This window comes from Oncorhynchus mykiss, chromosome 9, assembly GCF_013265735.2.
Source record: "Oncorhynchus mykiss isolate Arlee chromosome 9, USDA_OmykA_1.1, whole genome shotgun sequence".
Classification (NCBI taxonomy): Eukaryota; Metazoa; Chordata; class Actinopteri; order Salmoniformes; family Salmonidae; genus Oncorhynchus; species Oncorhynchus mykiss.
The window spans coordinates 18,222,447-18,247,559 of NC_048573.1; the positions used below are offsets into that span (position 1 = coordinate 18,222,447).

A 25,113-nucleotide genomic window follows, 5' to 3' on the forward strand; every position below is an offset into this window, starting at 1 on the left:
GCAGAAACTCTAACAGGATGTACCAGTGACGAGAACCATTCAACGCTGGTCTGACCAATCGGAAGCCACGCTACAAGATTGTTTTTATCACACGGACTGGAATATGTTCTGATCAGCCTCAGAGGACAATATTGACCTATACGCTGACTCGGTGAGTGCATTTATAAATAAGTGCACTGGAGGCGTTGTACCCACTGGGACCATTAAAACCTACCCTAACCAGAAACCATGGATGGATGGCGGCATTCGTGTAAAACTGAAAGCACGATCCACTGCATTTAACCATGGAAGATGTCTGGAGATATGGCTGAATAAAAAGAGTGTAGTTATTCGCTCCGCAAGGCAATCAAAAATGCCGGTACAGGGACAAAAACAGCCACATCATGGACACTGACGTCATGCTTCCGGACAAACTAAACAACTTCTTTGCCCGCTTTGAGGATAATACAATGCCACCGTCGCAGATTGCTAACAAAGACTGCCCCCCCCCCCCTCTCCTTCTCAGTGGCTAACATGAGTCAAACATTTAAACTTGTCAACCCTCGCAAGGCTGCTGGCCAAGATGGCATAGCCGCGTCCTCAAAGCATGCGAGGACCAGCTGGCTTGTGTGTTTACAGACATATTTAATCGCTCCCTATCGAAAGTCTGTTGTCCTCACATGCTTCAAGATGGCTACCATTGTTCCTGTACCCAAGAAGGCAAAGATAACTGAACTAAATGACTACCGCCCCGTAGCACTCACTACTGTCATCATGAAGTGCTTTGAGAGGCTAGTCAAGGATCATATCACTGCCACCTTACCGGCCACCCTAGACTCACTTCAGTTTGTATACCACCCCAACAGGTCCACAGACGACGCAATCGCCATCACACTGCACACTGTCCTATCCCATCTGGACAAAAATAATATCTATGTAAGAAATCTGTTCATTGACTACAGCTCAGCATTCAACACCATAGTACCCTCCAAGCTCATCATCAAGCTGGAGGCCCTGGGTCTCAACCCCTCCCTGTGCAACTGGGTCCTGGACTTTCTGACGGGCCGACCCCAGGTGGTGAAGGTAGGAAACAACATTTCCTCTTCGCTGACCCTCAACACTGGGTCCCCACAAGGGTGTGTGCTCAGCCCTGTCCTGTACTCCCTGTTCACCCACGACTACGTGGCCATGCACGCCTCCAACTCAATCATCAAGTTTGCAGACGACACAACAGTTGTGGGCTTGATCACCAACAATGACGAGACAGCCCAGAGAACACTGCTTCTCCAGCTGTTCTCTCGTCACCTGACTGTGTGTTCTCTCATAATCCGAGAGCATCTTGTAGTCGCAATGGTGGCACAGGGATAAATCAAATCAAATCACATTTTATGGGTCACATACACATGATTAGCAGATGTTATTGTGGGTGTAGTGAAATGCTTCTGCTTCTAGCTCCGACAGTGCAGTAATATCTAACAACTAATATCTAACAAATTACACAACATATACCCAATACACACAAATCTAATTATGAATGAATTAAGACTATATACATATGGACGAGCAATGTCAGAGCGGGAACGAACTAAGATATAGTAGAATAGTATAGAAAACAGTATATACACATGAGATGAGTAATGTCAGATTTGTAAACATTACTAAGATACTGTAGAATAGTACAGAATACTCATATGAGATGAGTAATGCCAGATATGTAAACATTATTAAAGTGACTGGTGTTCCATTCTTTAAAGTGGCCAGTGATTCCTAGTCTATGCCTATAGGCAGAAGCCTCTAATGTGCTAGTGATGGCTGTTTAACAGTCTGATGGCCTTGAGAGAGAAGCTGTTTTTCAGTCTCTCGGTCCCAGCTTTGATACACCTGTACTCACCTCGCCTTCTGGATGTTAACGGGGTGAACAGGCAGTGGCTCAGGTGGTTGATGTCCTTGATGATATTTTTGGCCTTCCTGACATCGGGTGCTGTAGGTGTCCTGGAGGTGGGTAGTTTGCCCCCGGTGATGCGTTGGGCAGACCGCTGAATTGTGACTCCCCTCTGTCCCTATACTGACATTTCGCTTGTTTGATTGCCATGCGGAAGGAATAACAAAACGGTTTATATTCAGCTTTTTTCCCAGTCATCTTTCCACGTTTAAATGCGGAGGTTCACGCTTTCAGTTTTGTATGAATTCCGCCATCTATCCACAGTTTCTGGTTAGGTTATAATAGTCACAGTGGGTACAACATCTCCAATGCACTTCCTCACCAAATCTGCATGTAAATCGATGGTATTCTCGAGGCTGCCCGGAGCATTTCCCAGTCAGCATGATCAAAACAATCTTGAAGCATGGATTCTGATTGGTCAGACCAGCGTTGGATAGGTTTAGTCACGGGTATATCCAGCAAAATGGAGTTGTGGTCGGATTTGTCGAAGGGAGGGCGGGGGGGGGGGGGGGGGGGGCTTGTATGCATTGCGGTAGTTAGAGTAGCTGTGATCCAAGTGCTACAATCAATATTCTGATAGAATTTATGTAGCCTTGTTCTCAAATTTGCGTTGTTAAAATCCCCAGCTACAGTAAATGCATTCTCAGGATATATGGTTTCCAGTTTGCACAGAGTCCCGTGAAGTTCCTTGAGGGCCGTCATGGTATCGGCTTGAGGAGGGATATACACGGCTGTGATAATGACCGACGAGAATTCTCCTGGGAGATAATATGGTCGGCATTTGGAATTCTAGGTAAGGTGAACAAAAAGACTTGAGTTCCTGTATGTTGTTACGATTACACCATGAGTCGTTAATGTTTATTTCTGTTGGCGCGACGCATAAAGAACCCCGGTGGCTGTACAACTACGACAACATATCCCGAGAGAGCCATGTTTCTGTGAAATAGAGAATATTACAATGGAAAGCAACCTTTGCCCTAATTTAGTTTACATTGTTATCTAGAGAATGGACAATGGCGAGTAATATACTCGGAAGCGGTGGCTGATGTGCATGCCTTCGAAGTCTGACCAGGAGGCTGCTCCGTCTACCTCATCTGCGGCGACGTTGTTTTGGGTTGGCCTCTGGAATCAGATCCAATGTCCTGGTTGGTGGTGCGAACAAAGGATCCGCTTCGGGAAAGTCGTATTCCTGGTTTTAATGTTGGTAAGTTGACGTTGTTGCTCTGATATCCAATAATTCTTCCCGGCTGTATGTAACAACACTTAAGATTTTCTGGGCTAACAATGTAAGAAATAATACATAAAAACAATACATTAAAAAAATACTGTATAGTTTCCTAAGGACTAGAAGCGAGGCGGCCATCTCTGTCAGCGCCATCAGTGCGTATGTTATCGTGTGTGTGTATGCGTGTGTCTGTGCCTGTGTGTGTCTCTTCACAGTCCCTGCTGTTCCATAAGGGGATTTTTATGGGGGGGGGGGGGGGGGGGGGTGTATCTGTTTTTATTGCTTTCATGAGTTACTTGATGTGGAATAGAGTACCATGTTGTCATGGCTCTATGTATTACTCTGCTCCTCCCATAGTCTGTTCTGAACTTGGGGACTGTGACGAGGCCTCTGGTGGCACGCCTTGTGGGGTATGCGTGGGTGCCTGAGCTGTGTGCTTGTAGTTTAAACAGACAGCTCAACATGTCAATACTTCTCACAAAAACAAGTAGCGATGAAGTTAAACTCTCTTCTACTTTGAGCCAGGAGAGATTGACATGCATATGATTAATGTTACCTCTCAGTTTACATTTAAGGGCCAGCCCAGGTGTTACGGTGAGTGAATGAGGACCCAAAAGCGAACTAACTTAAACAGAGCTTCTTTAATAACCAAACATAGGTAGGCTCAGATAGACCGGCAGATTCCGACAGGACAGGACAAGGTTACAGCAAACATGACGATAGTCTGGCTCAGGCATGAAACACAACAAACAAGAATCCGACAAGGACAGGAACAGAAACAGAGAGAGATATAGGGACCTAATCAGAGGGAAAAAGGGAACAGGTGGGAAACGGGGTGAATGGGTAGTTAGAGGAGACAAGGAACAGCTGGGGGAAAGCGGGGGAGAAAAGGTAACCTAACAACGACCAGCAGAGGGAGACAGGGTGAAGGGAAAGGACAGAGACAAGACACAACATGACAGTACATGACACCAGGTGCCTTTTTCTGGGCCAATTGTAATTCTCCTAAATCCCTCTTTGTGGCACCTGACCACACGAATGGACAGGTGTGACAAAAGTAGGGCCTGCAGGACCTGCCTTGTTGATAGTGTTGCTAAGGCAGAGTTGCTCTTTATTATGGATAGACCTCTTCCCATGTTAGCTACTGTTGCATCTGTTGCGCTGCTGCGCCTTTTTCACCACACTGTCTGTGTGGGTGGACCATTTCAATTTGTCCACGATGTGTACGCCGAGGAACTTAAAACTTTCCACCTTCTCCACTACTGTCCCATCGATGTGGATAGGGGGTGCTCCCTCTGCTGTTTCCTGAAGTCCACGATCATCTCCTTTGTTTTGTTGTAGTTGAGTGTGAGGTTATTTTCCTGACAACACACTACAAAGTCCCTCACCTCCTCCCTGTAGGCTGTCTCGTTGTTGTTGGTGATCAAGCTCACTACTGTTGTGTCGTCTGCAAATTTGATGATTGAATTGGAGGCATGCATGGCCACGCAGTCATGGGTGAACAGGGAGTACAGGGGAGGGCTGAGAACGTACCCTTGTGGGGCCCCAGTGTTGAGGATCACCGGGGTGGAGATGTTGATTCCTACCCTCACCACCTGGGGGCGGCCCGTCAGGAAGTCCTGTGGCAGTGTCTGGTTGCTCCTCATTACTCAACACAGGAATCATTACAAAACTTATTGTATAGTCTGTGCATATTTGTAAACAACAGCTGGTGCACGAAATCTGAGGAAGTCTGTCGATTTTGCTCGCCATAAGTAGAGTATATTGTGATAAATTGCAGGACACACTACTTGCCTTGAGAGTTTTCAGCTATACTTTTTGTGGCTGTTTATTTACCACCACAGACAGATGCTGGCACTAAGACCACACTCAGTCAGTTGTATAAGGAAATAAGCAAACAGCGCCACCCAGAGGCGCTGTTCTACCACATTTCTATCAACATGTTAAATGTGCAACCAGGGGCCTCCCGGGTGGCGCAGTGGTTAAGGGCGCTGTACTGCAGCGCCAGCTGTGCCATCAGAGTCCCTGGGTTCGCGCCCAGGCTCTGTCGTAACCGGCCGCGACCGGGAGGTCCGTGGTGCGACGCACAATTGGCCTAGCATCGTCCGGGTTAGGGAGGGCTTGGTCGGTAGGGATGTCCTTGTCTCATCGCGCACCAGCGACTCCTGTGGCGGGCCGGGCGCAGTGTGCGCTAACCAAGGTTGCCGGGTGCACGGTGTAGCCTCCGACACATTGGTACGGCTGGTTGGATGCTCGCTGTGTTAAGAAGCAGTGCGGCTGGTTGGGTTGTGTATCGGAGGACGCATGACATTCAACCTTCGTCTCTCCCGAGCCCGTACGGGAGTTGTAGCAATGAGACAAGATAGTAGCTACTACAACAATTGGATACCACGAAATTGGGGAGAAAAAGGGGTAAAATTTTTAAAAAAACATTAAAAAAATAAATAAAAATAAAAACTAAAATGTGCAACCAGAGGGAAAAAAATCTAGATCACCTGTACTCCACACACAGAGACGCATACAAAGCTCTCCCTCGCCCTCCATTTGGTAAATCTGACCACAACTCTATCCTCCTGATTCCTGCTTACAAGCGAAAATTAAAACAAGAAGTGACTCAGTCTATAAAAAAGTGGTCACATGCTAAACTACAGGACTGTTTTACTATCACAGACTGGAATATGTTCCAGGATTCTTCCGATGGCATTGAGGAGTACACCATATCAGTCACTGGCTTTATCAATGAGTGCATCAAGGACGTTGTCCCCACAGTGACTGTACGTACATACCCCAAACAGAAGCCATGGATTACAGGCAACATTCGCATTGAGCTAAAGGGCAGAGCTGCCGCTTTCAGGGTGCGGGACTCTAACCGGGAAGCTTACAAGAAATCCTGCTATTCACTGCGACGAACCATCAAACAGGCAAAGTGTCAATACAGGGCTAAGATTGAATGATACTACGCCGGCTCTGATGCTCGTCTTATGTGGCAAGGCTTGCAAACTATTACAGAATACAAAGGGAAGCACAGCCACGAGCTGCCAAGTGACACGAGCCTACCCGCGAGCTAAATCAGTTCTGTGCTTGCTTCGAGGCATACAACACTAAGGCATGCATGAGAGCATCAGCTGTTCCAGACAACTGTGTGATCATGCTCTCGGTAGCCGACGTGAGTAAGACCTTTAGACAGGTCAACATACACAAGGCTGCAGGGCCAGATGGATTACCAGGACGTGTGCTTCGGGCATGTGCTGACGAACTGGCAGGTGTCTTCACTGACATTTTCAACATGTCCTTGATTGAGTCTGTAATTCCAACATGTGTCAAGCAGACCACCATAGTCCCTGTGCCCAAGAACACAACGGCAACCTGCTTAAATGACTACAGACCCGTAGCACTCACGTCCGTAGCCATGAAGTGCTTTGAAAGGCTGGTAATCAAATCAAATCAAATGTATTTGTCACATACACATGGTTAGCTCACATCAACACCATTATCCCAGAAACCCTAGACCCACTCCAATTTGTATACCGCCCAAGCAGATCCACAGATGATGCAATCTCTATTGCACTCCACACTGCCCTTTCCCACCTGGACAAAAGGAATACTTACGTGAGAATGCTATTCAATGACTACAGCTCAGCATTCAACACCATATTATCCTCAAAGCTCATCACTAAGCTAAGGATCCTGGGACTAAACACCTCCATCTGCAACTGGATCCTGGACTTCCTGACGGCCGCCCCCAGGTGGTGAGGGTAGGTAGCAACACATCTGCCACACTGATCCTCAACACTGGAGCCCCCCAGGGGTGCATGCTCAGTCCTCTCCTGTACATCCTGTACACCCACGACTGCATGGCCAGGCACAACTCCAACACCATCATTAAGTTTGCAGATGACACAACAGTGGTAGGCTTGATTACAGACAACGACGAGACAGCCTATAGGGAGGAGGTCAGAGACCTGGCCGGGTGGTACCAGAATAACAACCTATCCCTCAACGTAACCAAGACTAAGGAGATGATTGTGGACTACAGGAAAAGGAGGACCGAGTACGCCCCAATTCTCATCGACAGGGCAGCAGTGGAGCAGGTTGAGAGCTTCAAGTTCCTTGGTGTCCACATCACCAACAAACTAGAATGCGTCCAAACACACCAAGACAGTCGTGAAGAGGGCACAACAAAGCCTATTCTCCCTCAGGAAACTGAAAAGATTTGGCATGGGTCCTGAGATCCTCAAAAGGTTCTACAGCTACAACATCGAGAGCTGGATGCATCACTGCCTGGTGCGGCATTTGCTCGGCCTCTGACCGCAAGGCACTACAGAGGGTAGTGCGTACGGCCCAGTACATCACTGGGGCTAAGCTTCATGCCATCCAGGACCTCTACACCAGGCGGTGTCAGAGGAAGGCCCTAAAAATTGTCAAAGACCCCAGCCACCCCAGTCATAGACTGTTCTCTCTGCATGGCAAGCGATACCGGAGTGCCAAGTCTCAGACAAAAAGGCTTCTCAACAGTTTTAACCCCCAAGCCAATAGACTCCTGAACATGTAAGCAAATGGCTACCTCAATCAGCCTGACTAACCAGTGTCTGTATGCAGCCTCACTACTTTTATAGCCTTGCTACTGTATATAGCCTCGCTACTGTTTTTCACTGTCTTTTTACTGTTGTTTTTATTACTTTACTTACCTATTGTTCACTTAATACCTTTTTTGCATTATTGGTTAGAGCCTGTAAGTAAGCATTTCACTGTAAATACCTGTTGTATTCGGCGCACGTGACAAATAAACTTTGATTTGATTTGATGACCTTTTATACACCATATTAGGCCCAGCCTTTGGAACTTTGGTTTTCTTAGATATGGCTATTATATTGTGATCACTACATCCAATGGATTTGGATACTGCTTTAAAGCAAATTTCTGCAGCATTAGTAAAGATGTGATCAATACATGTGGATGATTTCACCAGTGCTATTTGTAAACACCCTGGTAGGTTGACTGATAACCTGCACCATGGGGCAGGTTCTGATTACAGTTTGATGCTTTCTCTTGATTGGGCAGCTTGATGAAAGCCAGTCAATATTTAGGTCCGCCTGAAAATTACCTCTGTTATCACATGCATTACACATGTGCTAGGCCTATACTCACTATCATTCTTCTTGATTGATGACTGTGGAGCATTGTTCAGTGTCACACTGGCTCAGAACTCTGTCCCCCGCTCTGTCCCGCCTCCTTCCACCCTAGGACTATGCCTCAGGACTACATGGCCATCTTGAAGAACGATCTTGCCTTAATGGAAGAGGACTGGCCACCTCTCAGAGCCTGGTTCCTCTCTAGGTTTCTTCCTAGGTTCCTTCCTTTCTAGGAGTTTGTCCTAGCTGCCGTGCTTCTGCGTTGGTTGCTGTTTGGGGTTTTAGGCTGGGTTTCTGTATAAGCTTTTTGTGACATCTGCTGATGTAAAAAGGGCTTTATAAATTCATGTGATTGACTGTCTGGTCTACTCAAGAAAGACATTGGTCAACTGCAAAACATACAGAATGCTGCAGCATGGGTACTGACCAAGACCAGACGGAGAGCACACATTACACCGGTTTTAAAGTCTCTGCACTGACTGCATGTAAGTTTTAGAATTCATTTTAAGACTCTTCTAAGAATCTATTCTAGATTATTCTATGGTTTTTAAATCAAACCATGATTGTGCACCCCAATACATGTCAGACATGCTTTTAAGTTACATACTCATTAGGTCCCTCAGGTGCTCTGGCATTGGCCTTTTAACCATCCCAAAGCCGGACATTCGGCTCTGTGGACAACGACTCCCAATGTTAGGGTGGAGATATAGGTACCTTGTCATTCATTATATAATCTCTGGTGCCACTATAAGAGGTCAGTCGTGAGTGCCATGATGGGGGTAGGTACATCATATTTGGTCTATTTAGAGAAAATGGAACATATCACAAAAAACACATGCATTCCCATCCTGATGTAAGCTATATTTAACCCACTATTTTACATCTTGATCCCAGTTGGAGGGATACAACATCTCTGAATTTGTTTGATTTGTAGGAGAAAAAGAGTGAGGAGCCATTGACCCCAACATGGCTACCTATGACCTCCACTATCATATCAAATCAAGCTTTATTTATACAGCAGATTTCAAACATGGAATGCAATGCAATGTGCATCACTGGGAAAAAAACGAATTTAAAACAATGAAAATAAATAATGATATTTACTACACAACAAACATAAGGAGATACTAAACTAAAGAATAATAAAAACTGAATGACTAAAACGCACCCTGAGGAAAAGCAAAGCTAAAAAGGTGTGTTTTAAGATCTCTTATAAATATGTCCACAGTTTCGGCCCTCCTCTGTTTCTCTGGCAGGATATTCCTGAGGCTGAGGGCATAGTAACTAAAGGCTGCCCCTCCATGCCTCTTGGTCCTAGGCTTTAAGCTCCCGCCTATTCCTTTCTTTGGATTGGTGTATACATCTCATTATTTTAACACTTTTTTGAATAGTGGATGAGGGGCGTTGATGTCAACCGCTTGTATTCAATGGACAGAGATGCTATGCTACTAGCCTCATATCATGAATATGCATAGCTATCTCGAGACAACTCCGATATAAAGCGTTTTTTCTCAAAGTTGCCCGAGACATGTCTGTCCTACTTATATCAGTACACTCGTCTCATTGACCTCCATACAAAAACTCCTCGCTTGGTGAGCGAAAGAAGCAAAACAACACCACCTGCTGGAGAATACATTTTTGGCCCAGTTTATTTGATTTAACTAGGCAAGTCAGTTATGAACAAATTATTGACAGCTAACCAGGGAACTGAAACTGCCTTGTTCAGGAGCAGAATGACAGATTTTTACATTGTCAGCTCAGGGATTCAATCCAGCAACCTTTTGATTACTGGCCCAATACTCTAACCACTAGGCTAGGGTATTGGCTACCTGTTACCCCAAGGGGTAACAACAGTTGTGTCATTTCGCCTCTTCCTCTCTGGTGGCAGTCAACAGGTAAGAACCCCTCTGACTATCAGGCTGCCACTGAGGGTGGGGAATATTCCAGGAGATAACAGCAGCTTGTTGGAATATATCAGCCATTATCCATTCAGCTGCAAGGGTGAGGAGAAGAACCCTCAATAGGCCTAAAGTAATTATCCTATAACTCTCCCTACCTTGTGCCCGCGTGCCGATGATGACTACACATTTTTGAATTCCAACGATCATCTCGAGATGCCTCCAACTCTGCCGTTTTGGTCCACCGGTTCTCATTCAAGCCAAAAACCTGTCTCAATTGTGTCTCCAAGTCCCCTAAAATCAGAACAACATTGGGATAAAGACGAACTACAGGTAAAATGTGAAGAAATAAATGTGGGAATTGCAGTGGAGGTAATTATTCGAAAGCAGAGGCATCCTTTTCTCACCATCATATTGTCTTTGTGATGATCCAACGGCCACTGAATTCCTGCACAACATGGTGTCTCTAGGCTACATCTGAAATGCTCCTATATTCAGGATTACAGTACTATGGGAGTGAGTCCAGAGTAAGTAAATGGTATTTCTCAGTAATATTTTGGCTGGCAGTATTTCAAGGTCAATGACAAAACAGGCCCTGTGTGTCTGGCAGGAGCTCACCCTTCTACTTCTTGAGCTCCTGTTCCTGTTATAGAATATGAACTCAAAACTATTGTGGAGCTCCTGCACCTAAAAATAAACTGTGCCAGCACCCAAAATGAGTACCAGCACCTATTTCAATCCAAGTCAAGCACTGAGGGAGATCATCTGAGAACAATATCCAATTTAGTAAGAAAAACAGATCTACTCGACTATTAAAACGGTAAGACTGACAGGTTATTAATAGAATGCAGACTGATCATCACTGACAGCCAGGTGTCAATCAAAAATGTAGGCTACAGGTGTGCGCTTGATGCAAAATGAGGGGGAGGGTGTTAGAGAAGGAAACTTAATATACACTGCTCAAAAAAATAAAGGGAACACTAAAATAACACATCCTAGATCTGAATGAATTAAATATTCTTATGAAATACTTATTTCTTTACATAGTTGAATGTGCTGACAACAAAATTACACAAAAATTATCAATGGAAATCAAATTTATCAACCCATGGAGGTCTGGATTTGGAGTCACACTCAAAATTAAAGTGGAAAACCACACTACAGGCTGATCCAACTTTGATGTAATGTCCTTAAAACAAGTCAAAATGAGGCTCAGTAGTGTGTGTGGCCTCCATATGCCTGTATGACCTCCCTACAACGCCTGGGCATGCTCCTGATGAGGTGGTGAATAGTCTCCTGAGGGATCTCCTCCCAGACCTGGACTAAAGGCATCCGCCAACTCCTGGACAGTCTGTGGTGCAACGTGGCGGATGGAGTGAGACATGATGTCCCAGATGTGCTCAATTGGATTCAGGTCTGGGGAACGGGCGGGCCAGTCCATAGCATCAATACCTTCCTCTTGCAGGAACTGCTGACACACTCCAGCCACATGAGGTCTAGCATTGTCTTGCATTAGGAGGAACCCAGGGTCAACCGCACCAGCATATGGTCTCACAAGGGGTCTGAGGATCTCATCTCGGTACCTAATGACTACCTCTGGCGAGCACATGGAGGGCTGTGCGGCCCCCCAAAGAAATGCCACCCCACACCATGACTGACCCACCGCCAAACCGGTCATGCTGGAGGATGTTGCAGGCAGCAGAACGTTCTCCACGGCGTCTCCAGACTCTGTCACGTCTGTCACATGTGCTCAGTGTGAACCTGCTTTCATCTGTGAAGAGCACAGGGCGCCAGTGGCGAATTTGCCAATCTTGGTGTTCTCTGGCAAATGCCAAACGTCCTGCACAGTGTTGGGCTGTAAGTGACCAAAACATCATACCACCCTCATGGAGTCTGTTTCTGACCGTTTGAGCAGACACATGCACATTTGTGGCCTGCTGGAGGTCATTTTGCAGGGCTCTGGCAGTGCTCCTCCTGCTCCTCCTTGCACAAAGGCGGAGGTAGCGGTCCTGCTGCTGGGTTGTTGCCCTCCTGATGTACTGGCCTGTTTCCTGGTAGGGCCTCCATGCTCTGGACACTACGCTGACAGACACAGCAAACCTTCTTGCCACAGCTCGCATTGATGTGCCATCCTGGATGAGCTGCACTACCTGAGCCACTTGTGTGTGTTGTAGACTCCGTCTCATGCTACCACTAGAGTGAAAGCACCGCCAGCATTCAAAAGTGACCAAAACATCAGCCAGGAAGCATAGGAACTGAGAAGTGGTCTGTGGTCACTACCTGCAGAACCACTCCTTTATTGGGGGTGTCTTGCTAATTGCCTATAATTTCCACCTGTTGTCTATTCCATTTGCACAACAGCATGTGAAATTTATTGTCAATCAGTGTTGCTTCCGAAGTGGACAGTTTGATTTCACAGAAGTGTGATTGACTTGGAGTTACATTGTGTTGTTTAAGTGTTCCCTTTATTTTTTTTGAGCAGTGTATAATAATATAGAGAATCTGTAATGCTTTAAAGGTTTCCCATTTTCCAATGACAAGCCAAGCGCCCTCTTTATGAAATTGCGCACACGCATGTTGCTCCCGCTAAAGCAAGCCCAGATAGGAACACAATCATCAGTGTTTGCTGATAAGGGGAACCATTTCAGTGACGAACAGAGTTGCAATTTTGCGGTTGTGTATATATTTTTGGGCTATTTTGTAAAAATCCTTGAGAAAATAATTAACTTAATTTAAGTTGAGGGTTAGGCGTCAGGTTTAGGGTTAGGCGTACGGTTATCAATGTGGTTAAGGTTAGGGTGAGGCCTCCACTGGAGAGGGCATCAGTGCATGGTGGGTGTCATGGAAAACGTGGGGTCACTGGATGATAGCTTATTCTATAACCTGTCTGCCTCAGACTCCTAGGAAATTAAAGGGAGAAGGACAGATCAGCCCGGAAATGGAGACTCATTGTGTTGTGAACTCTTTGACAGAGAATTCTTGTAAGGTCTTACTTAGATAATCACTTCATTAAATGGCTGTTGTAAACATATTCACAAATATCTGTTAAATATAGCCTACTTGTATAGTCCTGTGCATCAGTAGGCAGTATTGCATGAGTAGGACACTATTTCCCTCTTGTGGATGACTGCAGTTGCAGACTCTTCATACAGTGTGAGGCAATAACTAAACCTTTAAAGGCCAATTGCAGTCCCTGTGTTTTGTATTATATTGTACAGCACCTGATGAAACTAACACTTTAAAAGTGTTAAAAAAAATTGTTCAGTGCTATTTCCTGACAGTTGCTTGTTGAAAATACAATCTACACAGGACCTTCTAATCAGCAGGTTTTGCATGGGTGTTGTTTCAGCCTTCCTGGTGACATGATCAATATATGTAATAGGTATAATAGACCAATAACAAAGAGCGTGTTCCAAATCGCTCAGCCAATAACAGCCACTTTTCCGTTTTCCCCTCCCCACTCAGACCAATCCCAGACAGTCCTAGCTAAATTGTTGCTTGAGAAATAGGTTTTTGCAATAAAAAAGCTACTTTTGTTTATTTTTTACTATTTTAATGGAACACTATTCCAGATATTGATATAATAAATGGCTGCATTGGGCCTTTTAAAGATGACCGTCTACAAGCCTGGTAAATATCACATGTGAATACAGTAATTCTCCAACAGTAATTCTTATGATCTGAAAGTTTTTGTCCACATCTATCCTTCCTCTGAGTAAATTCTCCAGGTTCTTCACTGGAACCTCCACCAGGTGTTTGTTGACACGGTCGTTCAGCCCGTAGGCCCCGAACACTGGGAACTTGTAGGGCTCGTTCTGGTCGTAGTCGGTGCAGCAGTACGCCAACCACATGTACTCCTGTTCCCGGAGGTCGTGACCCCGGTGACCACGAAGGCTTTGCCACGGCAGTAGTTGTTAAGACGTTTGCGGATGAGGTCCTCGTGCTTGACCCAGGGCCCGATCTTGAACTTGCGGATCTGCGGCAAGAGGCAACAACATTACTTAGATTCCCCATACGTCTTCTGATTATTATTCATCTTCCATCCTCTCCAGCACTGAAACGGTTTAAGGTAGACACACCAAACCTTCTTTAAAATGTGCAGACAGAACGAACGTACCTGGGGCACCACGTTGGTCATTGTGTAGGTGAAGGCCATGTCCAGGGGGTCGGACTGGTGCTCATCAGGGTTGAGGAGGCCTCTCGTACCGGGCAACGTCAGCATAGTCTTCCAGCACGGCTGTCCTCGAAGTTCATGTGCATGTGTGGAGGACTGGGGGAACGGGTCCATGTTGCTTTCTGCCGTTCTCTGACACCAACTACAGAGGGAGAGAGAGGAAGGGATGGAGAGAAAGTGGAAGGGAAGGAGGGTGAGAGGAAGGGATGGAAGGGATGGAGGGAGAGAGGGGGTAGAGACAGATACAGATAGATAGAGGGAGGTGGAGAGGTGGGGAGAGATCGAAAATGAGGGGAGGATCAATTAATTTTGCATATGCACAACACCTGCTTCCTACGCGAACGGCTATCACAACAATATCCCATTGTAACACCCATTCACACAACCTATAAAGTTGCTTATCTCCAGTGTTTCATTTTGCGTAGAGCAGCAGTATTATCCTCACAGCTCAGCAAGCCAGTCCAACTAGTGTATGGGTGTTAGTCATCTGCATCCATGAGAGAACATGTTTGAAATGACATAGGGTTTCTAACTCGCTATCTAGAGCCTATGTTCATTCAAAATCCAACACACACACACACACACACACACACACTTACTTGCCACATACCTGTGGCTCGAACATCCAGGGAAGGTCCACCCTCTTCCCGCTGTCAAACTTCTTGAAGGTATAGGCCGAGTAGATGGGGATGAGTTTGTGGAGGTCGCAGAGGGTGACGAAGCGCGGCTAGTCCTCGTAGCGCTGGCAGATCTTCTTCAGGGAGTTACTGAGGAGGTAGCCCTGCGGTGGGGTTCCCATGTACAGGGTGTCCTTACAGCGCTCCATGTGGTTAAAGACCCCCACCACCCCTGCCGGGACTCCCGCATACAGCCCAGCAGGATCAGCACCACAGCCAGGGACAGAGAAGAGTAGATGGATAGGTGTCTCATGATGACCATCTCTCTCTCTCTCATTGTCCTTGCACCTATCTTCTTTAGTGGTCTTGTCTGCCTCTTTCAGTTAACACTGTCTCAGCATGTGTTCCCTCTCTCCTTATGACCTTAACACAGTATTCTGTGCTTGATTCGTCTGTCTCTCCCTCCCGCCTTTCTAAATTGCCCAGATAGAGCATCATCATCAGATAGACTTATTTTACTGGCTGACACTATCGTCTCCTCTCTTTCATGCTCTGCAGCCTCTGTTAGGCCCTGAAAGGCTGTGTTTTTGTTGTCAATCTCATGCTTTCTGCTCAGTAGAGAGGAACTCAAGGTCCCTTGTGTGTTGGTTCTGTTATTATATCTTTGTTTTAGTATGGTCAGGGCGTGAGTTGGGTGGGTTGTCTATGTTCGTTTTTCTATAATTTGGGATTTCTGTGTTCGGCCTAGTATGGTTCTCAATCAGAGGCAGCTGTCAATCGTTGTCCCTGATTGAGAATCATACTTAGGTAGCCTGGTTTCACTTTTGAGTTGTGGGTGTTTATTTTCTGTCTTTGTGTATGTCGCCAGACAGGACTGTTTTGGTTCGTTCGTTCACTTTATCGTTTTTTGTATTTCAGTGTTCAGTTTTGATTCATTAAATATTTAATCATGAACACTTACCACTCTGTGTTTTGGTCCTCCGATCCATCTCGCTACTCCTCCTCAGAAGAGGAGGACGAGATCCATTACACACCGCTGCCTCTCATTCCCCGAAGTGGAGATATGCAAAGTGTGTGTGTGCGTGTGTGTGCTTGAGTCTGTCTGAGCGTGTGTGTGTAGATCTGTGGCTAGCCTTCTCAGCTCTTCTCATGAAAGACTGAGGTATGAGCAGAACAAGGCTTTGTGCAGTGGTAGATTGGGAGGGAGACTTGAGGAAGGCTCTGAAACAAAATGGAGACCTAGCTGTGCTATGATTATTTCAAATCACAGACATGTTGTGGATTCATTGATTGTCACTGGAATTAGTATGATGGGCTTCTAGTGAATAAGCTTGTAGATGTACAGAAAAACAACATTCCATCCAGGATCATCAGTTAAATTAGCAGCAATGACTTTGAGTTTTTATTTCTACTCATTGTTATTTGTACCAATAACTGTTGTTTTACATATTTTCTGTTTCCAAACCACATGAGGGGAGAGGAAGGTTTTTAATTTCCCCCTGAGGGGTTGTAAACCACATTCTCATATCTTCTGTGTGTATGTACAGCAACAGGACTAGACTACAACCTCTATTTCCTGTTGTATGTTTTAGCTGGTGAGCTGTTCACAAGTTGACACCCCCCAACCCCCCCCCCCCCCCCCCCCCCCCCCTCCACACACACACACACACACACACACACACCAGCTGAATGTTACTCTGAATAAGCAGGCAGGTCCCCCGTGATACAAGTCAGTATTCAACTTCCATCCATGTCTAATGACGAGGAAACCAGCCACTAGGGGCATCAGTGAGCGCTGTTACCTTCAAGCAAGTTTTAATGTTGTGGACGGGGATGGAGGATGGGCATAAGTATCTGCTGCTTTTGAGACACGGTTCGACCACACCTTGGGGAAGTACTTGTTGAGTAAATAAAACACTAAACAATCACAATACAGTAACTATTGGTCACCACTATGTATCATAATTCTAATATGTATTCATTATAGAATTGTGTCGGTTATTAACGATCGTAATAATGGAAATAGAGGTGACAGGAAGCATTACAGGAAATAGAGGATGTAGTCTAATACTGTAGTTGTAGCCACACAAAGAAGACATGAGAAATGTGATTTACAACCAAATTAAAAATCTTCCTCCCCTCATGTGGTGTGGAAACAGAAAATCTGTAATACAACTGTTATTGGTTCAAACAACAATGAGTAGAAATAATTGCTCATCCATTCCTTTCCTTAGATGTATGTATTAGGTGGTTGTGAAATTGTTAGATTACATGTTAGATATTGCTGACTGTTGGAACTAGAAGCACAAGCATTTCACTACACTCACATTAACATCTGCTAACCATGTGATAAATAAAATAATAACATTTGATTTGAATCATAACTTTTCTTAACTGCACTCTCCAATTGTAGGCCTAGATATGTGAGAGAGGAGAGAATGTGTGTTTTCATGTTTTCACATATTTACACAGTTGAAGTGGGAAGTTTACATACACTTAGGTTGGAGTCATTACAACTTGTTTTTCAACCACTCCACACATTTCTTGTGAACAAACTATAGTTTTGGCAAGTCAGTTACGACAACAATTGTTTACAGACAGATTATTTCACTTATAATTCACTGTATCACAATTCCAGTGGGTCAGAAGTTTGCATACACTAAGTTGACCATGCCTTTAAACAGCTTGCAGAAAATGATTCCAGAAAATGATGTCATGGCTTTAGAAGCTTCTGATAGGCTAATTGACATCATTTGAGTCAATTGGAGGTGTACCTGTGGATGTATTTCTTATTATTTTTTACCCCCTTTTTCTCCCCAATTTCGTGGTATCCAATTGTTAGTAGCTACAATCTTGTCTCATCGCTACAACTCCCGTACGGGCTCGGGAAAGACGAAGGTTGAAAGTCATGCGTCCTCCGATACACAACCCAACCAAGCCGCACGGCTTCTTAACACAGCGCGCATCCAACCCGGAAGCCAGCCGCACCAATCTTGGTTAGCGCGCACTGCGCCCGGCCCGCCGCAGGAGTTGCTGGTGCGCGATGACACAAGGATATCCCTACCGGCCAAACCCTCCCTAACCCGGACGACGCTGGGCCAATTGTGCGTCGCCCCACGGACCTCCAGGTCGCAGCCGGTTACGACAGAGCCTGGGCGCGAACCCAGAGTCTCTGGTGGCTGCAGTACAGCGCCCTTAACCTCTTGAAGCTAGAGGGCACTATTTTTATGTTTGGAAAAATAACATTCCCAAAGTAAACGGCCTATTTCCCAGGATCAGATGCTAGAATACGCATATAATTGACAGCTTAGGATAGAAAAATCTCTAAAGTTTCCAAAACTGTAAAAATATTGTCTGTGAGTGTAACAGAACTAAAAAATCCAATCAGAAAGTGACTCTTATTTTGAAACCCCTGTGTTCCTATACATTCCTATTGCCCATTAAAAGGGATATCAACCAGATTCCTCATTCTATGGCTTCCCTAAGGTGTCAACAGCCTTTAGACATAGTTTCAGGCTTTTATTTTAAAGAATGAGCGTGAACAATCACATTGCGTAAGTAGACAGGTGGGGGCTCTCAGAGGGAGTTGTGCGCAAAAGACAGGCGGCCATTGTTACTCCCGGTCCTAGGGAAAAACCAACTGTCCCGGTTGATATATTATCGAATAGATATTTGAAAAACACCCTGAGGATTGATTATAAAAAACGTTTGACATGTTTCTGTGGACATTATGGATATAATTTGGAATTTTTGTCTGAATTTTTGTCCAGAAAATCACATTGTATGATTTTTAAGTAATTAATTTGCATTTTATTGCATGACGTAAGTATTTGATACATCAGAAAAGCAGGACTTAATATTTGGTACAGAAACCTTTGTTTGCAATTACAGAGATCATATGTTTCCTGTAGTTCTTGACCAGGTTTGCAAACACTGCAGCAGGGATTTTGGCCCACTCCTCCATACAGACCTCCAGATCCTTCAGGTTTCGGGACTGTCGCTGGGCAGTACGGACTTTCAGCTCCCTCCAAAGATTTTCTATTGGGTTCAGATCTGGAGACTGGCTAGGCCACTCCAGGACCTTGAGATGCTTCTTACGGAGCCACTCCTTAGTTGCCCTGGCTGTCTGTTTCGGGTTGTTGTCATGCTGGAAGACCCAGCCACGACCCATCTTCAATGCTCTTACTGAGGGAAGGCCAAGATCTCGCGATACATGGCCCCATCCATCCTCCCCTCAATACGGTCCTGTCCCCTTTGCCGAAAAGCATCCCCAAAGAATGATGTTTCCACCTCCATGCTTCACGGTTGGGATGGTGTTGTTGGGGTTGTACTCATTCTTCTTCTTTCTCCAAACACGGCGAGTGGAGTTTAGACCAAAAAGCTCTATTTTTGTCTCATCAGACCACATGACCTTCTTCCATTCCTCCTTTGGATCATCCAGATGTTCATTGGCAAACTTCAAACGGGCCTGGACATGCGCTGGCTTGAGCAGGGGGACCTTGCATTCACTGCATGATTTTAATCCATGACGGCGTAGTGTGTTACTAATGGTTTTAGTAACACACAGTGACACAACCCTAACCTGATTGGAAACCAGATTGCATACCAAAGAGAATACTATAGACATCAAGAAAGCCAGTCAGTTGATTATTGAGAAGTTTTTCCAACACTTTTGATAAACAGGGCAAAATAGAAATAGACCTATAACAGTTAAGATGAGCTTGATCTTCCCCTTTAAATAAAGGACGAACCATGGCTGCCTTCCAAGCAATGGGAACCTCCCCGGAAATGAAAGACAGGTTCAAAAGTTCAGATATGGGCTTGGCGATGATAGGGGCGGCAGCAACCTCGGGGCGGCAGCAACCTTCCTCTGCTTGCAATCCCAAGGGTCCCAGCTACAATATGAATGGTCTTTTTTTTTTAGTTCAAATCCTTCTTTAAATCCCAAAAAGTCTGTTTAGTTGGCGCCATTAATTTCAGTAATCCACTCGTTCAACTTGCAGACAAAGGAGTCCAAAAAGCTACCGCTAAACTTCGTCCAAACAACTTCGTCCATTGATATTGAACCAGTGCCCTCTTCACCAAAACTCCAAATTCTTGCTTGTTTTTTAAAAAACAAACATGAACCTTGAATTAAGATTGTTGACATCTAGTGGGGAGTGTGATGGGGGTACCTGACAGGGGGAGACAGGCCAGGGCAGACGGTGAACAGATTGCCAGGTGGAATCCAAGCAGCAGTGCAGCAGGCAACAGGAGTAGGTGTCACACCCACTTGGGAGAAGCTTTTACTTCTGGAGGCAGATTTCTTGTAGAAAATGCCAGTGGATGCTCTTTCAACAGCAGAAGGTGTCATGGCCATCATCGGGGTGGAAATGACCGGACCAAGGTGAAGCGTAGTGAGCGTACATTTATTTATTTATTTATATAAATGTCGCCAACAAAACCAGAAACAAAGAAACGACCATGACGCTTACGAGGGCTATAGTGCCACTAACAAAGATAACTACCCACAAAATACAAAGGAAAAAAGGATGCCTAAGTATGATTCCCAATCAGAGACAACGATAGACAGCTGTCCCTGATTGAGAACCAAACCCAAAACCCAAAACATAGAAACAGAAAACATAGAAATAAATGAACTAGAATGCCCACCCTAGTCACACCGTGGCCTACCCAAAATAGAGAATAAAAGCCTCTCTTTGGCCAGGGCGTGACAGAAAGGGGCTTCAAAGGGGACTTCAAAGACTCCTGCCACTTGTTGGGGCCCAAAGACCTTGACACCTTTCACTTCACACCTCAGTGCTAATTGAAGTTGTATCTGGTCTGTCCTAGCAAGCCTGGCAGCCTTAACTCAGCATTCAGTCCCCATAAAGTCAAATATATCATTGTAATGTACTTTTACATTTTGCATTTTTTTCTTGGCTTTCAAATAACATCACACCAAACACAACTCACCCAGTTCCAGATTGATCATCTATCATCTGTTAACATTTAAACGTCCGGTAAAGAATATAATGGCCCTCCACGTCCTCCTCACTATGCTTCAGACCCGAAGGCAGACCCACCCAGCCGTTCAGACACAACGGCTGGGCTCTGCCTGGTGGCACTCCAGGCCTGGCTTACTGTTAGGGACCACTGTAGCAAGTGTTGACGTTAGCACTTGCCTGTTCCAGGTGCCCAGGTTGCCTGAGCTGTTGAGTGAACAACTGGAGCGAGCAAGCAATAGTTCATGGATGGCAGATAGCCTGGCGGTTAAGAGCATCGGGCCAGTAACCGAAGGGTTGCTGGTTTGAATCCACAAGCCGACTAGATGAAAAATCTGTCGATTCGCAATTTAGCAAAGCACTTAATCCTAATTACTCTGGAGAACAGCGTCTGCTAAATGACTAGAATGTAAACGTCTTGAAGAACAATCTGCCCTGGTGGCTGTAATGTTGATGTTATGGCACCGGCTCATGTTCACCGATTCTGGTGATAATGTAGGTGGTGCAGCGGCAGTAGTTGTTGAGGCGCTTGTGGATGACGTGCTCCTGTTCCTTCCAGGTGCCAGCGCTGAATTCTCAGACCTGAAAGACAGTGCCACATCATACCTGTGCATGTTTATTGGTTGTTGGGGTTTAGGAAGTCATTTTACCACTGGTGTTGCTATTTTACTTACTTGGTATAAAAAGTTATGACTGGATGTTGTATTTTTTGGGGTTTAAAACATTTTTTAAATTAGTAACGTATCTCAGTACATTATCCCACTGTTGAGGAATTCTATTTTGTTCAATACAAATGTGACAATGTCTTCAAGTAAAATGTTCACTAAATAATTTGAAAACAAAATGGCAGACCTGAGGCACCACACTGGTCAGTGTTTAGGTGGAGGCCTTGTGGTCTGGGTCAGTCTGGTGGTCGTCAGGGTTGAGGTGGCCATGTTTGTAAAGTTCGGCATTGGTGTAGTTTTCCAGCACGGCCAGTGCATGTAGCCACACGGGAATGCATGCAACTCGCCAGTGTCAGAGACAGTGGACAGCTGGGTGGGAAACAAACAGACAGGCAATATGAGATAATGAAGGGTGGATATAAAGTGTGATTGTTATGGATATTGATATGGAGATGAGTGAATATGCTACTTCTTCAAATACATGCTTGCTGTGAAAAGGAGACTTTATGGCATGCAGTTTATGATCAGTCAACTATAAGCCCATGAAATTAGGTGCTTTTGCCCATAAAATTACATGTAATTTCATTGAGTTAGCACCACATACTTTCAAATTCAAATGCTATAGAAAAAAAACATACATTAAGAAAGAAATAGAAATAAATAAACAGTCTATCAGTGAAAGCCAATCAGTATGGAATAATACATTGGACGGATGGGCCTTGGTCAAAAGTAGTGCACTAAATAGGGAACCGGGTGCCATTTGGGATGTAACCATTTACTTTAAATGTCACCACGTAACCTGTGGCGCGTACATCCAGGGCACATCCCCCCTCTTCTCCCAGTCAGAGCTCCTGAAGGTATAGGCTGAGTGAATGGGGACGTGGTCGGCCGTGTCGTACAGTGTGACGTAGTGCGGCTTGTTGTAGTGTTGGCAGATCTTCTGGAGCGAGTGGTCCTCTAGGCCCACGGAGGGCGTCTCCATGTACAGCAACTCCTTCTCCACCGTCCCCTGAACACCATCCGTCATTGCCATGGTGACCAGTAGTAAGGCCCTGTGCCCAGAGTAGGGCCATGATGACTTCAGCTACAGTGCCTTGCGAAAGTATTCGGCCCCCTTGAACTTTGCGACCTTTTGACACATTTCAGGCTTCAAACATAAAGATATAAAACTGTATTTTTTTGTGAAGAATCAACAACAAGTGGGACACAATCATGAAGTGGAACGACATTTATTGGATATTTCAAACTTTTTTAACAAATCAAAAACTGAAAAATTGGGCGTGCAAAATTATTCAGCCCCCTTTAGTTAATACGTTGTAGCGCCACCTTTTGCTGCGATTACAGCTGTAAGTCGCTTGGGGTATGTCTCTATCAGTTTTGCACATCGAGAGACTGAATTTTTTTCCCATTCCTCCTTGCAAAACAGCTCGTGCTTAGTGAGGTTGGATGGAGAGCATTTGTGAACAGCAGTTTTCAGTTCTTTCCACAGATTCTCGATTGGATTCAGGTCTGGACTTTGACTTGGCCATTCTAACACCTGGACATGTTTATTTTTGAACCATTCCATTGTAGATTTTGCTTTATGTTTTGGATCATTGTCTTGTTGGAAGACAAATCTCCGTCCCAGTCTCAGGTCTTTTGCAGACTCCATCAGGTTTTCTTCCAGAATGGTCCTGTATTTGGCTCCATCCATCTTCCCATCAATTTTAACCATCTTCCCTGTCCCTGCAGAAGAAAAGCAGGCCCAAACCATGATGCTGCCACCACCATGTTTGACAGTGGGGATGGTGTGTTCAAGGTGATGAGCTGTGTTGCTTTTACGCCAAACATAACGTTTTGCATTGTTGGCAAAAAGTTCAATTTTGGTTTCATCTGACCAGAGCACCTTCTTCCACATGTTTGGTGTGTCTCCCAGGTGGCTTGTGGCAAACTTTAAACGACACTTTTTATGGATATCTTTAAGAAATGGCTTTCTTCTTGCCACTCTTCCATAAAGGCCAGATTTGTGCAATATACGACTGATTGTTGTCCTATGGACAGAGTCTCCCACCTCAGTTGTAGATCTCTGCAGTTCATCCAGAGTGATCATGGGCCTCTTGGCTGCATCTCTGATCAGTCTTCTCCTTGTATGAGCTGAAAGTTTAGAGGGACGGCCAGGTCTTGGTAGATTTGCAGTGGTCTGATACTCCTTCCATTTCAATATTATCGCTTGCACAGTGCTCCTTGGGATGTTTAAAGCTTGGGAAATCTTTTTGTATCCAAATCCGGCTTTAAACTTCTTCACAACAGTATCTCGGACCTGCCTGGTGTGTTCCTTGTTCTTCATGATGCTCTCTGCGCTTTTAACGGACCTCTGAGACTATCACAGTGCAGGTGCATTTATATGGAGACTTGATTACACACAGGTGGATTGTATTTATCATCATTAGTCATTTAGGTCAACATTGGATCATTCAGAGATCCTCACTGAACTTCTGGAGTGAGTTTGCTGCACTGAAAGTAAAGGGGCTAAATAATTTTGCACGCCCAATTTTTCAGTTTTTGATTTGTTAAAAAAGTTTGAAATATCCAATAAATGTCGTTCCACTTCATGATTGTGTCCCACTTGTTGTTGATTCTTCACAAAAAAATACAGTTTTATATCTTTATGTTTGAAGCCTGAAATGTGGCAAAAGGTCGCAAAGTTCAAGGGGGCCGAATACTTTCGCAAGGCACTGTACAAGGTCACGATGTAGAAATGGAGTTAAGCTGTCCCAATGGAAGGAAAGGAGAAGTCTGTGTGTGAGTCTGAGGAGCTTCAATGAGGTGATATGTCCTTTGCATTCCTGTGCATGTGTCTCTCTCTGTTACTATCTGTCTGTCTGTCTTTCCGTCCCTCTTAGTACCTATATGTGTCCCTGAGCTCTTTGTGTCGGCAGCTCTGAAGGAGAGGTACACCCGTGTCTCAGCGTTAGCTCTCCCTAATCTGGGCAAAGTATGCAAAGCCATGCATCTTTTAGCCCAGCTGACTCGCCCATCATTGGCTATAAGGAGGAATAAAGAGGTCATTGCTAGCCTGGTCCTAGATGTATTTGTGCTGTAGAGCCAATGGCTATGGACTTTGTCATGACATCAACTATATAAGTTGGCAATACAGCACACGATCTGGGACCAGGGTAGGCTATTCCCAAATCCTGATGGGTTTTTCCATTGGTGGTTGGAGGAAGTGAATTAATTCAGCTGGACTGAAACCTCTAAAGACTGAAAACAGACTGATTGACAGGTGACTGTTTGGTCACTTTAGAACGAGCGGTTCCTGTCACTTGTCAAGAGCTTTTTCCCCTGAGTACTAGAGGTTGGACCATAGTGGATGGAAAACCAAACTTACCTCAGCTCGCTCTGAGGGGCCAGTTCCTGTCACTTAACGTGTCAAAAGTTTTTTTTATAGATGTGTTGGTGTTTCATACGTCATATCATATGTGATAGGTTTCAGTCTCTTCCTGGAAGGCTGTGGTGGC

At 45.0% G+C, this 25,113-nt stretch overlaps 1 pseudogene; it reads right to left on the reverse strand.

Moving 5' to 3' along the window:
* Window positions 1-13,775: 13,775 nt before the first annotated feature.
* On the reverse strand, window positions 13,776-22,649 carry LOC110532944 (annotated as a pseudogene).
* Window positions 22,650-25,113: the final 2,464 nt, after the last annotated feature.